This window comes from Somniosus microcephalus, chromosome 11 (assembly GCF_052327205.1).
Source record: "Somniosus microcephalus isolate GS21.2 chromosome 11, FLI_Smic_1.0, whole genome shotgun sequence".
Lineage (NCBI taxonomy): Eukaryota > Metazoa > Chordata > Chondrichthyes > Squaliformes > Somniosidae > Somniosus > Somniosus microcephalus.
Genome location: NC_140997.1, coordinates 142,382,102 through 142,397,280, shown reverse-complemented (window position 1 = coordinate 142,397,280; position 15,179 = coordinate 142,382,102). Strand labels below are relative to the sequence as shown.

The 15,179-nt window shown below is 49.8% G+C and overlaps 1 long non-coding RNA gene across 1 annotated transcript; it reads right to left on the bottom strand.

Annotated features, from left to right (window-relative positions):
• Positions 1–7,991: 7,991 nt before the first annotated feature.
• On the bottom strand, positions 7,992–14,855 carry LOC147110919 (uncharacterized). Its single transcript, XR_015080011.1, has 3 exons — positions 13,755–14,855; positions 12,928–13,005; positions 7,992–8,856 (listed from the first exon to the last, which is right to left on the bottom strand). It is a non-coding gene; the product is annotated as an uncharacterized LOC147110919 (long non-coding RNA).
• Between the last annotated feature and the right edge of the window lie 324 nt (positions 14,856–15,179).

The window sequence follows — 15,179 nt, the reverse complement described above, 5'->3', positions numbered from 1 at the left end:
CGTGCAGGAGGTTCACCCTCTCGACCAGGGGGTCCGTTTTATGGGCCCTCACGTGCTTTCGCAGCAAGACGGGCCCCGGAGAGGTCAGCCAGGTTGGTAGAGTGGTTCCCGTAGTCGACTTCCTGGGGAAAACAAACATTCGTTCATGGGGGGTGGCGTTAACGGCAGTGCAAAGTAGTGACCGGATGGAGTGCAGCGCTGTCGGGAGGACTTCCTGCCAGCGGGAGGTTGGGAGGCCCTTAGACTTTAAGGCTAAGAGGACGGCCTTCCATACCATCGCGTTCTCTCTTTCTACCTGGCCGTTCCCTCGGGGGTTGTAGCTGGTGGTCCTGCTTGCCGCAATACCTCTCGCTAGTAGGAACTGACGGAGTTCCTCGCTCATGAAGGAGGAGCCCCGGTCACTATGTATATAGTTCGGGAACCCGAACAAGGCGAAGAGGTCGTTCAGGCACTTGATGACCGTGGTACTGGTCATGTCTGGGCAGGGGAAGGCAAAAGGGAAACGGGAGTACTCATCAACGATGTTGAGGAAGTACACATTGCGGTCAGATGACGGTAGAGGCCCCTTAAAGTCGATGCTCAGGCGCTCGAAGGGGCGGGTGGCCTTGATCAGGCTTGCTCTGTCCGGCCTATAGAAGTGCGGTTTGCACTCGGCACAGGTCTGGCAGTTCCTGGTCATGGTCCTGACCTCCTCGATGGAGTAGGTCAGGTTGCGGGCCTTAATGAAATGGTAAAGTCTGGTGACCCCGGGGTGGCAGAGGTCGTTGTGGAGGGTCTGAAGTCTATCAATATGCGCGCTGGCGCATGTAATTCGTGAAAGAGCATCAGGGGGTTCGTTCAGCTTACCTGGCCGGTACAAGATATCATAATCGTAGGTGGATAGCTCGATTCTCCACCTCAAGATCTTGTCATTCTTGATTTTGCCCCTCAGCTTGTTATTAAACATGAAAGCAACCGAACGTTGGTCGGTGAGGAGGGTAAATCGTTTGCCTGCTAGGTAATGCCTCCAGCGCCGTATCGCCTCCACAATTGCCTGGGCTTCCTTCTCGACCGACGAGTGTCGGATCTCGGGGCCCTGTAGGGTCCTTGAGAAGAAGGCCACCGGCCTCCCCTCCTGGTTAAGGGTAGCGGCTAGGGCGAAGTCGGATGCATCGCTCTCCACTTGGAAGGGGATGGACTCATCCACTGCGTGCATTGTGGCCTTGGCTATGTCTCCCTTGATGAGGGAGAAGGCCGCGCACGCTTCCTCCGTGAGGGGGAAGGATGTGGACTTCATGAGGGGTCTGGCTTTGTCCGCATAATTGGGCACCCATTGGGCATAGTAGGCGAAGAGCCCCAGGGTTCTCTTAAGTGCCTTAGGGCAGTGGGGGAGGGGTAGCTCCATGAGGGGGCGCATTCTTTCGGGGTCGGGGCCGATGAGTCCATTCTCTACTACACAGCCAAGGATGGCAAGGCGCGAGGTGTTAAACACACATTTCTCCTTATTGTAGGTGAGGTTCAGCCGTTGGGCCGTACGGAGGAATTTCTCCAGATTCACGTCATGGTCCTGCCGGTCGCGGCCGCAGATGGTGACGTTATCTAGATAGGGGAATGTGGCCTGCAGTCCGTTCTGGTCAACCATCCGGTCCATCTCCCTTTGGAAGACCGAGACCCCGTTGGTGACACCGAAGGGGACCCTAAGGAAGTGGTATAGGCGCCCATTCGCCTCGAAGGCGGTGTACTGGCGGTCCTCGGGGTGGATAGGGAGTTGGTGGTAGGCCGACTTAAGGTCGATGGTCGAGAATACGCGGTATTGTGCAATCTGATTGACCATGTCAGATATGCGGGGAAGGGGGTATGCGTCCAGCTGGGTGTATCTGTTTATGGTCTGGCTGTAGTCGATGACCAGGCGATTTTTATCGCCGGTCTTAACGACCACGACCTGGGCACGCCAGGGGCTGTTGCTCCCCTCGATAATGCCCTCTTTCAGGAGGCGCCGCACCTCAGAGCTAATGAAGGCTCTGTCCCCAGCGTTGTACCGCCTGCTCTTGGTAGCGACGGGTTTGCAGTCGGGGGTGAGGTTAGTGAACAGGGAAGGTGGCGGCACCTTGAGGGTGGATAGGCTGCAGGTGTTACGCGGTGGGCAGTTTAACATTCGCTGGTTGTCGACTGTGAGTGGGGGGAGGGGTCCACCGTATGCTAGGGTTACACTTTGGAGGTGGGATTGGAAGTCCAGCCCTAGTAGGACGGCAGCGCAGAGCTGGGGGAGGACGAGGAGTTTAAAATTTTTATACTCCGTACCCTTAACCGACAAGGTCACAACACAGTAGCCGCTAATGTCCGTGGCGTGGGACCTCGATGCCATCGAGATTCGGTTGCGCGTTGGCAGGACAGGGAGGGAGTAGTGGCTCACCGTGTCTGGGTGGATGAAGCTCTCCGTGCTTCCGCTGTCGAACAGGCAGGTCGTGGCGTGGCTGTTTACTTTGATGTCCATCATCGACTTGGACAGGTGGTGTGGGCGGGCTTGATCCAGAGTGACGGAGGCTAGTGTGTAGGTAAGCGAGTCGTTGTCGTCTGCGGGCGAGGCGGTCGTCGGGTCCGGAGGCCCGGTGGCAGTCGGGCGTGGTGGGTAAAATGGCGTCTCCCATGAGGTAGGACAAAATGGCGGAGAAGATGGCTGCTCCCATAACTCACATGAGGCACTATTGGGGTCGGTTGCCTTGATCAAAGATGGCCGCCCCCATGACTCACGTGTGGGGATGCTGGCCTCAGTTGCCTTGAAAGAAGATGGCCGCCCCCACAGTTCGCATGAGGCACTGCTGGCCTCTGAAGATCCGCTCCTGCAGGCCTTAGAGAAGTGTCCTTTCTTCCTGCAGGTTGAGCAGGTAGAGTTCCTGGCTGGGCAGCGCGACCTCGGGTGCTTCTCCTGGCCGCAAAAGAAGCAGCCGGCGGCCCGATCGCGGGTGCCCAATGTCGGAGCCGGTACCGGGGGTGGCGGTCCCGGTCGGGTCCGGGACGCCGACGCTGAGGTAGGTCCCGGGGGCGGCGCTGCGAAGGGTATTGCGGTAGGGGTCGGGCCCGAGTCCCAGGGTCGCGAGCAGTACCTGGAAAACGCCTCCTGGTCCTGATGGGCCACCTCTAGGGAGAGAGCGAGGGCTTCAGCTTTGTCCAGGTCGAGGTCTTTAGCTTCAAGCAGTCTTTGCCGTGAGTAGTCGGACCGTAGGCCTTTCACAAAGGCATCGCGGATATTATCTTCCGTATTTTCAACAGCCGTCACCGCTTTAAAGTCACAGTTCCTGCCGAGTGCTCTTAGCGCCCGTAAAAATTCAGCTACAGACTCTCCTGGCTGTTGCGGGCGGGATCTTAGGAGGTGCCTGGTGTACATGTAATTTACCGGGCTCCGGTACTGCTGTTTCAGTAGGTTGATAGCGGCCTCGTATGTAGTCGTGTCCTGGATGAGTGCGTATACTCTCGGGCTTGCTTGGGCGTTCAGAACTCTTAGTTTGGATCTCTGAGGGACGCCGGATTCTTCCAGGTAGGATTCGAAGCAGCCCAGCCAGTGTTTGAAGTCGAGGGCTGAGTTTGCTGCCTGTGGGTTTAGATCCAGGTACGGTGGTTTGAGGGCTTGCAGCCAAGCCGGCTGGTGTGGCTGGTGTAGCCCGGTGTCTGAAAGCTGCTGTGGCTGTGCTTCTGGGAGGGCTTCTGGCTGGCCAGTAGTAGACATCTTTAAAATTTAGTCAATAAAATTGATATACCTATCAATTCGTCCAATAAAAAGCGACGAGTTAGGAACGTAACTAAAGGTTTTTATTGACTAAATAACAGAGCCCACCCTCGTGGGTGATCGGGTCCAACAAGGAGGAATACCAGCCAGTCGACTACCTTTATACCTGGGCAGGTAGGTGGAGCCATGGGCGGAGTCGGAGGTGGTCAGCCCAGGTATAACAGCGCGACAAGAGGCGACCTCGTATAGTGATACAACAGTGAGAACAGTGATAACAATACAACAGTGATAACTATAGTGTAACGATAGTGAACGATAAAAGTGGTTTACCACATACACATAAGTAAAGGAATATATACATAACACGCAAAGGAACATATACAGACATACATACTTTCAGAAGCTCCACGATAAGAAATATCTTCCTCCGCAGCCTCTGTAGCAACTGTACCCATGCTTTTTTCATGTGTAAGTTGTAATGACTGGACCTCACTGAAAGCATTAATGAAAGCGGCGAATTATACTGCGCACGCGCTGCATGTGCAGTCGCACGCGTTCTGCCTCTGAACCCCTTCGTTCAGAGGACAGGAAATGCCGGTTTTCCCCACATGCACTGTGCATGCTGAAAACCGGCATTTCATCCGGCCAGATGCGTAAGTACCCCGACCGTACTAGCGCATTTGGAAGGGAATTATTGGGCCAACATTTTACATGTCAATAAAATAAAAAATTTAACACTTGCACGACTTGCCCCCTCGCATCTGCGACTGAGGGTCCAAGGAGGTGCATTGCGCAAGAGGTCATCATCAGACGTATCCTCACACTGTTCCCTTTGGGGAACTGTATGAAGTGGTGGAAGGATTTATGGCCGTGATTAACGCTCATTCCGTGACCGTAACCATCTTTGAACCAGCCATTAGGGTGGTTAGTCCTATGGCGGGAGGGTTTTACGGGCTCCCACAACCCATCTGAGGGGGGGGGGCCACCAACACCCACGGACGCAAGTATCCCGCTGGATGTCCACCCAGAATTTAAAGTTGGAGCTCCGACTCCACTTGCCGGGACTGTCTGGAGTGGGGTTCAAAACCCTACCCCTTCTGGCCCAGCGGCGGGGATGCTTACTGCTACGCAAAAGGCCCACTCCGCACAAAAGGTGACACCCATACGTTTCCTGCGCCTTTTCCCTCCCCGTGACTGGAGCCCTATGCTGCCATTTCACGTTGCTAATCGGATTGGGCGTTTGTCATAGCGGTAGGATCCCCGCCGCTGGGCCAGATCAGGGTAAGGTTTCGAACCCCGCTCCAGACAGTCCCGGCAAGTGGAGTCGGAGCTCCGGCTCTAAATTCTGGGTTGACATCCAGTGGGATATTTGCGTCCGTGGGTGTGGGTGGCCCCCCCTCCTTGTATAGCTTGTGGGAGCCCGTAAAACCCTCCCGCCATAGGACTAACCGCCCTAATGGCTGGTTCAAAGATGGTTACGGTCACGGAATGAGCGTTAATCACGGCCATAAATCCTTCCACCACTTCATACAGTTCCCCAAAGGGAACAGTGTGAAGACACGTATGACGACGACATTGCTAAATAAATAAATGGAATTAAAAAAATTCTTTTAGGGCTTTTAAAAGTCTTTAAATTGCTTTAATTCTCTTTAAAACTACTTCAGATTACTCAAAATAATGTAAACATTTTAAAAAGTTTATAAAAGTTACCAAAATATTCAAAAAACTTCCAAAAACCTATTTAAACTGCTGCTTTGCATGTAAAAAAGCAAAGCAGCTTGACAGAAACATTGGGGGCGTGTCCAGTGAAACTGAGACCTCAAGGGGCGTGTCTCACTTACACTGCACGCTCCTGGGTCCGCGCTGGCTGCACTCCTGGGCGGCGTGACGTCATACGCTGCCCGGGAATGTGCTTTCTATTTCTCCAAGTTCAGGCGTCCCAGAAGCTGATCGGCAGGAGCGCGGGGTAAGTGCAAATACGGGGCTTGCACGCGCTGCAAGCCCCGTTCTGGAATTTCTGGCCCATTGCCTCTCCTCATTCTTCCTCCTACCAAAATGAATCACTTCACGCTTCTCTGCGTTAAATTTCATCTGCCATGTGTCTGCCCATTTCACCAGTCTGTCTATGTCCTCCTGCATTCTGTTACTATCCTCCTCACTGCATACTAAATTTCTGAGTTTCGTGTCATCTGAAAACTTTGAAATTATGCCCAAGTCCAGGTTATTAATATATATCAAAAAGAGCAGTGGTCCCAATATCAACTCCTGGGGGACACCACTGCACAGTTCCCTCCAGTTTGATAAACAGCCATCCACTACTACTTTCTGCTTTCTGTACCTTAGCCAATTTTGTAACCATGTAGCTACAGCCCCTTTAATCCCACGGGCTTCAATTTTGCTAACAAGTTTATTATGCGGTACTTTATCAAACGCCTTTTGAAAGTCTATACACACATCAATTGCACTACCCTCATCAATCCTCTCCATTACTTCATCAAAGAACTCAATCAAATTAGTCCGACAAATCCGTGCTGGCTTTCATTTATTAACCCATAGTTTTCCAAGTGCCAATTAATTTTGTTCCGGATTATTTTCTCCCTTTTTTTGAACTGAGGTGTAACTTTTGCAATCCTCCAGACCTCTGGCATCACTCCCATATCTAAGGAGGATTGGAAGGTTGTAGCCAGAGCCTCTGAAATTTCCACCCTTACTTCCCTCAGGTATCTAGGATGCATCCCATCCAGACCAGCTGATTTTTCCACTGGAGTGCTGCCAACCTTTTAAGTACCTCCTGCTTATCTATTTTCATCCTATCCAATTTTTCTCCTACCTCCTCCTTTACTGTGACGTTGGCAGCATCCTCTTCTTTGGTGAAGACAGATGCAAAGTACTCATTTAGTACCTCTGCCATGCCCTCTGCCTCCACAAGATCATCTCCTTTTTGTTCTCTAATCGGCCCTACCCTTCCTTTGACTGCTCTTTTACTATTTATATGTTTATAAAAGACTTTGGGGTTCCCTTTTATGTTACTCGGCAATCTATTCTCTTTGCCCCCTTATTTCCTTTTTCACTTCCCCCCTGTACTCTTTGTATTCAGTTTGGTTCTCTACTGAATTATGAACCCAACATTTATCATAAGCCTCCTTTTGCTGTTTCATTTTAATTTCTATATCTTTTAGTCATCCAGGGAGCTCTAGCTTCGGATGCCCTTCCTTTCCTCATCGTAGGAAGGTGTCTAGTCTGCACCCGAACTCTCTCTTCTTTGAAGACCTCCCATTGCTTACTTACTGTTTTACCTGCCAATATTTGATTCCAATCCACCTGGGCCAGATCCCTTTTCAACTCACTGAAATTAGCCCTTCTCTAGTTGAATATTTTCACATTTGATTTTTCCTTGTCCATTTCCATAACTAATCTAAACCTAATGATATTGTGATCACAGTTTCCCAAATGCTCCCCCACTGAAACATGCTCCACTTGCCCCACCTCATTCCCCAGAACGAGATCCAGCACTGCGTCCTTCCTCATTGGGGCTGGAAACCTGCCGGTGTTAATGGCTGCTGAAAATGATGGAGCTTGCAGGACCGGTAAATTTGCACTGGTGGCTAATTAACATTAGCCCAGCGCTAAACTCAATGTGCAACGCTGTTCTGATGGTATTAGTCCCGGCAGGAGGCCCCAATGTAGCATGGCTGTAGTGTCATTGCAGCAAGAATACCCTTCTCTTAAAGCAAGGCTGTCATTTCGGAAAGCAGTTCAGTCCCTTAAGGGGAACTGCCTTCTGAAATGAAAAAAAGAACATGTAAAAGTAGGCAGTTTTCATCCCTTACAGCTCAACTGCCTTCTGAAAAAAAAAATTAACATTAAAATGAATTTCCAAATGGGAGTTCTCAACTCTTACAGCTGAATTGCCTTCCACACCTAAAATAAAAATGGATAAGTGCTTCAGCACTAACACAAATGGCTCATCAAGCCAGGGAAGGGTACCCAGGGTCTTTGCACTCCAGCTGTGTGCAGGGGGTCAACACTGCAAGAGAGGTCCTCTACCCACAGGGGCCAGGCGGCCCTCCAGTAAGAATTATGTGGGACCAGATCACCGAGGCCGTCACTGCCAGCAGTGTCACCCCCATGACCTGGCTACAGTGCCCAAAGAAGCTTTATGACCTCAGACCACTGGTCAAGGTCAGTGAATGCATCTTCAAAAGCCGTCTCCTACCAACTGCACCACTAGCCTCACACACTGCTCAATGCACAGCTCCCCCTGCCTCCCTCCACAGCCCCCCCCCAATCACTCACCTACCAACAATCTGTACCAGATACGAGGCACACCTCCCATTCCTAGCCTCACCTCACCCCCTTGGAGGATACGATGCTGGCCATTCTTGGCAGGGGCATGGCTGAGCCCTTGGCCAGCGGCGGGGCTGAAAGGATACAACATGCTGGTATCCTCATAGGTTATCCTCCTTCTCACAAGCACCTCTTGCTTTCCCGCCCTCCCCTCACCACAACTCCACCCTTGTGCCTTCCTCATTTCACACACCCGAGAAAGCAGCCTGCCCAGCCAGTGGTTGACCAAGAAGAGGGAGAGAAGAGAGTGAAGAAGAAGAAATGCGGTCACTCGATTTGACACTCCCAGCCACCAGCTCCTTGAGGTCGACCAGCAAGGCCATTTGCAGTGTTCCTCATTGAAAGTCAGCAGCCTTCCACCAGTCATGCTGCAGCCACTGGGGTAGCACTGTGTGACATCAGTAGGATAGGCAAAGGCACACACAAGACAGTTACTAAGAGAATGCATAAGGGTGATGAGTTAATTTCTTGATGCCACATTGGATGGATAGATGTATAAAGTTTGATTGGAAAGTTTGCTTTGTGGTGACTTTTATTTCAGCATTGTGGCCAAGAAGATGCTGTCATGGTCAGTAACAGAGGGAAGGGAAGGTGTGGGACTAATGTTGAAAGGGGAATTGGGGTTGTGGTCACTCGTATCACAGGCAGATGATTCCATCCTGGATATCCTGGCCTGAAAGGGGCTGTCTGGGATGCATCCTTCCTTCTGCTTCCTCCTCCTCTGCTTCCTCCTCTTCTGCTTCTTCCTCTTCTGCGTCTTCCTCTTCTGCGTCTTCCTCATCCCTCTGCGAGCGGATGGTATAAATCTGGGGGAAAAAAGCAGAAAATGCTGGAAATATTCAGCAGGTCAGGCAGCATCTCGACCTGAGACATGAACTCTGTTTCTCTCTTCACGGATGCTGCCTGATCTGCTGAGTATTTCCAGCATTTCTTGTCTTCTCAGAGGCTTTCCTTTACCATCCGAGGCCTTGCAAGTGCATCAAGCCACTACTTCAATAAAATAAAAAAAATTCCAGTCCAAAGCTTAAATGCAAACTTACCTGAAGGATGTGTGTGTCCCTTTAGGAAGTGCTGACTGTCATGAATCTTACCATTCATGTAAAAATGACTCAGGAGATAAAACTGGGCGGCCAGCTGGTGGCGCCGTCCAAGGAAAGTATAAATACTCGGGCGTGTGCCCAGCTTGCTCAGGATGTTTTTGTAACCAGGAACTAGTGATGTAACTAGAAACTCATGGTTGTGAAACAGTTGATTAATGCCTTGTTTTATACTCAAACCAAGTGCTTAGTAGTTTTCTTACATCACTGACAGTGTCTCTTTTCAGAGCGAGCTTAGGACCCAGTGCTAAACTCAGCGTTAAGGTCGAAGTTCGCAGAGCGTGAAGTTAAATTGGCGCAGCAAGCCGATGGACGTCACGCTCTACCCATTTACAGCTCCAGGGCCAACGCTGCTATTGGCAGTGCTAAGGCCCTCACCAAAATGGTGGCTGCCAAATCCCGCTCCAGAGAAGGGTGGCTGCCATTTTTCGCCAGGGTTCCAGTGATAACGGGTGGAAGTAAGTAGCCCAGTTTCTGGGCCTCTGTCTTTGAACCCACAAGTACATCATCCCTTTCTAGTGCTGTAACAGTATCTTTGATCAATACTGCCGCCCTCCGTCCTTTTTTTCCTTCCCCACCTTCCCCATTGTAGCCAGGAATATTAAGGGCTGGATTTTGTCAGTCCCGAGGAGGCGGGTATGGTGGCGGGACTGCCGGTAAAGTTGCAGCATTTCGGGGCGGCTGGCAAACCCGTCCCCAACCCACCTCCCTGCCCTCTTGCCAGGAGGCGGGAAGCCGTCCTGCCCCGGGTCTTGTCTCCTCGAGGCGGGAAAGGGATTAAAGCGTATTAACTGCCTGTTAACAGGTAGTTAAGAGGCAGAAAATAGGATTATCCCTATTTTTAGCTCTGAAGTGCAGGCTTCCCGACCTCGGAGAACCCCGCCAGGGTGTAGGAGATGAGAAGGAGGTCTGCGGGGGTCTGAGGGGTCTGAAAGAGAGATGTAGAGATGAGTGATGGGTGCAAGTGTGGAGTGGTAAGTATGTAAGGTGAGTGTTAAGTGTTATAAAATGTTCACTTACCTTTGTTTCTGCCTACAGCCTTCAGCCGCTTGGATCCGGAGTCCCGACATCTTCATTGTAGATTTCACAGACTGGCTGTTGGATCCTCCGAACCAACAGCCAGGTGATTTCTGCAAAGTTGAAAGGTTTGATGAGTCCTGAACAAAAGGACTCATCAAACTACACTGAATGTCAGTGTTTGACAGCTTCACAGAGTTGTCAAATGCTGACATTTCTTCTTTCAAGAAATCTTGACAGATGGCACGTCAGACGTTGACGTGCTCTGTCACTGACTTCCCCCTAATTGGCCTGCTGAGCCCGCTGGGCGGGCTTAACAAGGTCAATCAGGGGAATTTCCGCTGGTTGGCCAGAAGCTGATGGAGGCGGAATTGAAAGCCGGCAAGCAGCAGGCCCGCCTCCAAAAGCTTCCCATTGACAAAATCCAGCCCATAGTGCCCAATCCTCCCCTTGTTTGAGCCAGGTCTCCATTACTGCCATAATCTAATGCGAGTGGAGGGAGCCGGGAGGGATGATAGTGGCGAGGGGAGGGAGGGGAGAGAGTCACAAGGGGGGGATTTGAGGGAGTGGTGAGGGGAGGGAGTGGTGAGGGAAGGGAGCAGCGAGGGGAGGGAGGTGAGGGTGTGGTGAGGGAAGTGAGGGGAATTAGTGCCGAGGGGAGGGAGTGGTGAGGGGAGAGCTTAAGTGTTGGGGAGGCTTCAAACTACTGTGGAGATGGCATTGGAAGTGACAAAGATTTACAGCCTTCATGCTCTTCCACCCTACTGCCCCCTCCCCCCTCCCCCTACTTCCCCCTCCCCCTACTTCCCCCTTCTCCTCCCTACTTCCCCCTTCTCCCCCCTACTTCCCCCTTCCCCATCCCTCTTCCCCCTTCCCCATCCCTCTTCCCTCTTCCCCATTCCGACTTCCCTCTTCCCCCTTCCCGACTTCCCTCTTCCCCCTTCCCTATTCCCCCTTCTGACTTTCCTCTTCCCCTTCCCCCTTTCCCCTTCCCCCTTCCCCCACTCCCAACCAAGCTGAGTGTCTGTCCTTGCCCCCCACTCACTGCTCCTGTCACCGTTGCTGCCTCCCCACACCTGCAGCACCTGACCTCTGTCTCCATTCCCTTTATCCTACATCTCTCACCACTCCTGATGAATTGCCCGAGTGCCACTCCCACCCCGGGTGACTCCCACACCTGTTCACCACTAACCCAATGCTCCTGGATCTCGACCACCCTCCAACCACTTCACATTGTGAGACCCCGCAACCCCACTCCCCAATCCTTAGATAACCTTCCCAGCACTACTAAGACAACCCCTCCTCAGTACAGCAATACGCTTCCTATCTGCCATCTTTCTCTCGACTCTGGTCTTTAGGAAAAGATAAAACATCTAATTGAATAAACAAACGTATAATAAGAATCTAGGACACTGATGTACATTAGGAATGTGCATCTGCTCGCATAAAATGTTAATCCAAAAATACTGCTAACACTCACATAACACTTTCTAATAGAAACAGTTTCAATTATTTAATCACCATAAATCAGTAGCCCTGATAATACATTGTACGTTGTATAATAAACAACAGTATATTCTCTGATGCATCCTAAGCAAAGCCAAGGGAGTTCAGATAGTTAACACCACCCTCCATAAAAGTAAGCTCATCCAAAACACTGATGCACATGTCCTAACTCGCACCAAATCCAATTTATCCATCTCCCCTGTGCTCACTGACCTATATTGGCTCCTGGTTAAGCAACGGCTCGATTTTAAATTTCTCATCCTTGTTTTCAAATCCCTCCTTGGCCTCACCCCACCCTATCTCTGTAACCTCCTCCAGCCCCACAACCCCCCGAGATATTGGCATTCCTCCAATTCTGGACTCTTGCACATCCCCGATTTCAGTCGCTCCACCATTAGCGGCCACACTTTCAGCTGCCGAGGCCCTAAGCTCTGGAATTCCCCTCCGCCTCTCCGCCTCTCTTTCCTCCTTTAAGATGCTCCTTAAAACCTACCTCTTTGACTAAGCTTTTGGTCACCTGCCCTAATTTCTCCTTATGTGTTACATTTTGTTTGATTACGCTCCTGTGAAGTGCCTTGGACATTTTACTGCATTATAGGCGCTATATAAATACAAGTTGTTGTTGGTAAATGTGCAGGTCTTTACTGTCCATCATGTCACACTTAATTACATACAAATTTATTCCAGGCAAATTCTTGCTATTGTTTAATATGCATATTTCTAACTTTTTTTTTAAAGTGAAATTTACCATGCCCCTCCCCTATCAACAGAGGATAATTATTCACACAGGAACCATAGTGTCTGCAGCCTCGCTATAATACATTAAATTGGCCATACTATCAAGCCCCTAGTATGATGGGCAGCGCTTTAATTATAATACAGTGCATGTTATTCTTACTTTTACAGAGGAAAATTCAAAGAGATCTACAGAGAGAAACTGAGCAGCTGGATTTAGCATAGAGAGGGAACATAAAAATACCACATATCACTGCAAAGTGAAGGCCACATCATTGAATAATAGAGCAAAGACTGAGGGTCTCCCCACAATGCACAGAGACAGTACCACAAGTAGATAAGAGTTTTGTGGCACTTAAGTAGATTCATAAGAATAGAAACATGAGAAAGCAATGCTAATGCTCTATAAAGGATTAATGAGACCGCAGTTGGAGTATCTGTTTGAGTTGGCATCACTATACTTAATAAAAGATGTAAGCCTAGAAATTACTGTTGTTGACAGTAGCAGTGACAAATGCTTACCGCAGGCTGATGATACTCCCCTGTCTGTCATATCACCACAGGTGTTACCCCCATTATTTGAAACGGGGTAACTCCTCTCTAAAATAGAAGATAGAGGCACATCATACAAACAAATTAAGTGTTGATTGGCCTGTATCACCAGTGGTAATTTCTAATGCCAAATATTCAAAGCAGGAGGAAAAATATGATTCCAGGATTCATATCACTGAGCTATGAAGCGAGGTCAAGGAAGTCAAGTGGCAGGTGGGTGAAGTTCTCAGCTTTGACTCAGGGGTAGCACTCTCGCCGAGTTAGAAGGTTGTAGGTTCAAGCCTTAGTCCAGAGACTCGAGCAGATAATTTAGGCTGACCTTCTGTGCAGTACTGAGGGAGCCAGTGCACTGCTGCTTGCACAGTTTGACTATGTTCCCTGCTGCTACTTGGAAGGATCCAGTAGCATCAAAGTTCAAGACTTGACGGCCACTGACAGAGTCCTCCCTGCCCTGGAACTTGCACGTATCTCCATCACTGCCTCCCTAAAGAATCGACACCAAAGGCTGATCTCCTCAGATTGGTGGTCTTACCAAACCAGAAGGGTGCTGGGTAAGGGCAGATGTGGCCAAACCAACTTAGGTGTAAACACACCTCCCTCTCGCACCTCCGTAGATCCTCCACTTCCTGCCCCACACTCATGCTGGCTGGAGCACCGTGACCAGGCACTTCCTGGCAAAAACAAAACAATAAGGAAAGAAAATATTCTGGGAAGTTTCTCTCCGACCCCTTCAGGTGATCAAAACCAGTCTAGGAGATCACATTGACCACACGTACGTTAACTGTTAGTTCACTTACCTCCTATATGATGCGATGTCTGCCACAGTCAGGAACCGGTCCAGCTCTCTCTTGAAGACGTGCAGAGATTCAGCACCCACCGCACCAGCTGGCAACACATTCCAGACACTTTTCTCTGGGGAAAAGAAGAACCGCCTAACATCCAGTCTATTCCTACTCTTATATAGTTTAAACTCATGTCCCCTGGGCCTCCCCAATCTGTCAAACTGGAATAATCTATCACTAGGCAGGCAATCTAGCCCTTTCATTATTTTATATATCTCCATCAGGTCGCCTCTAAGTCTATGCTGCTCTAGAGTAAATGCACCGAGCTCTTTAAGCGTAGCTGAGTAACTAAGGTTCTTTAAGGTGGGAATCATTCTCGTAGCTCTCCTGCAAACCTTTTCCAAGGCCACTATATTACCTGCCCTGTGAGGGGGCCAAAACTGGTCAAAACTCCATAGATGCCTTCAGCGTGGTGGGGGAGCCTTAGCAGCACAGTCCATGTTCAGGACATCCAGGACCAATGCTTCTTACAGGCTTACTCATAATCAACTGCTTAATCCAGGTTTTCAGACTTTTGACAAAGCCTGTGAGGCTGACTCCTCCTCTAGGATGCTGACTAATAGGTTGGGGTGCAATCGTGTAGTGGTTCTGTTACTAGACTAGTAATCCAGAGGCCTGGACTAGTAACCCAGCAAATGTAAGATCAAATCCCACCAAGGCACTTTGAGAATTTGAATTCAGTTTAAAATTCTGGAAATAAAAACCTAGTATCAGTAAAATGACCATGAGGTTGTTGGATTGTCATTAAAAAACAACTTGCTCACTAATGTCCTTCAGGGAAGGAAACATGCCGTCCTCGTCTGGTCCGGCCTACACATGACTCCAGTCCCACACCAACGTGGTTGACTCTTAACTGCCCTCTGAAGTATCCTAGCAATCCACTCAGTTGTATCTAATTGGTACCAGTTGTTCAAGAATGCTGCTCACCACCACCTTCTCAGGGCAACTAGGGATGGGCAGTAAATGCCAACCTTGCCTTGTGGATTTGTAACTCTTATGGTCATTGGGATTCCATTGCCCCAGGGAAATTTGCCTTCTTTGAACATGAGACACTTCCTACCCACCCCGTTCCCCCCCCCCCCCCGCCAAGTCATGTAATCTCCTGGAAGGGGTAAAACACTTAACCTTATCATCTTTGACTTACAGTGACTTGAGAACTTTTTTGTTCTCTCCTCAAACCCTTTATTCTTTCTTATTTACAACTTTTGTTTTGCCCTACTTTGCTTAAAAAATGTTAGAAATCATAGTTCTAAGGAGGGACTTGAGATTGAGAGACTATTTCTACTGGAGCAGAGAAGGCTAAGGGGAAATTTAGTAGAGATTTTAAAAATTAGGAAGAGTGTTGATCGGGTGAATGAGGGCAGAGAAACATCCCTCTAG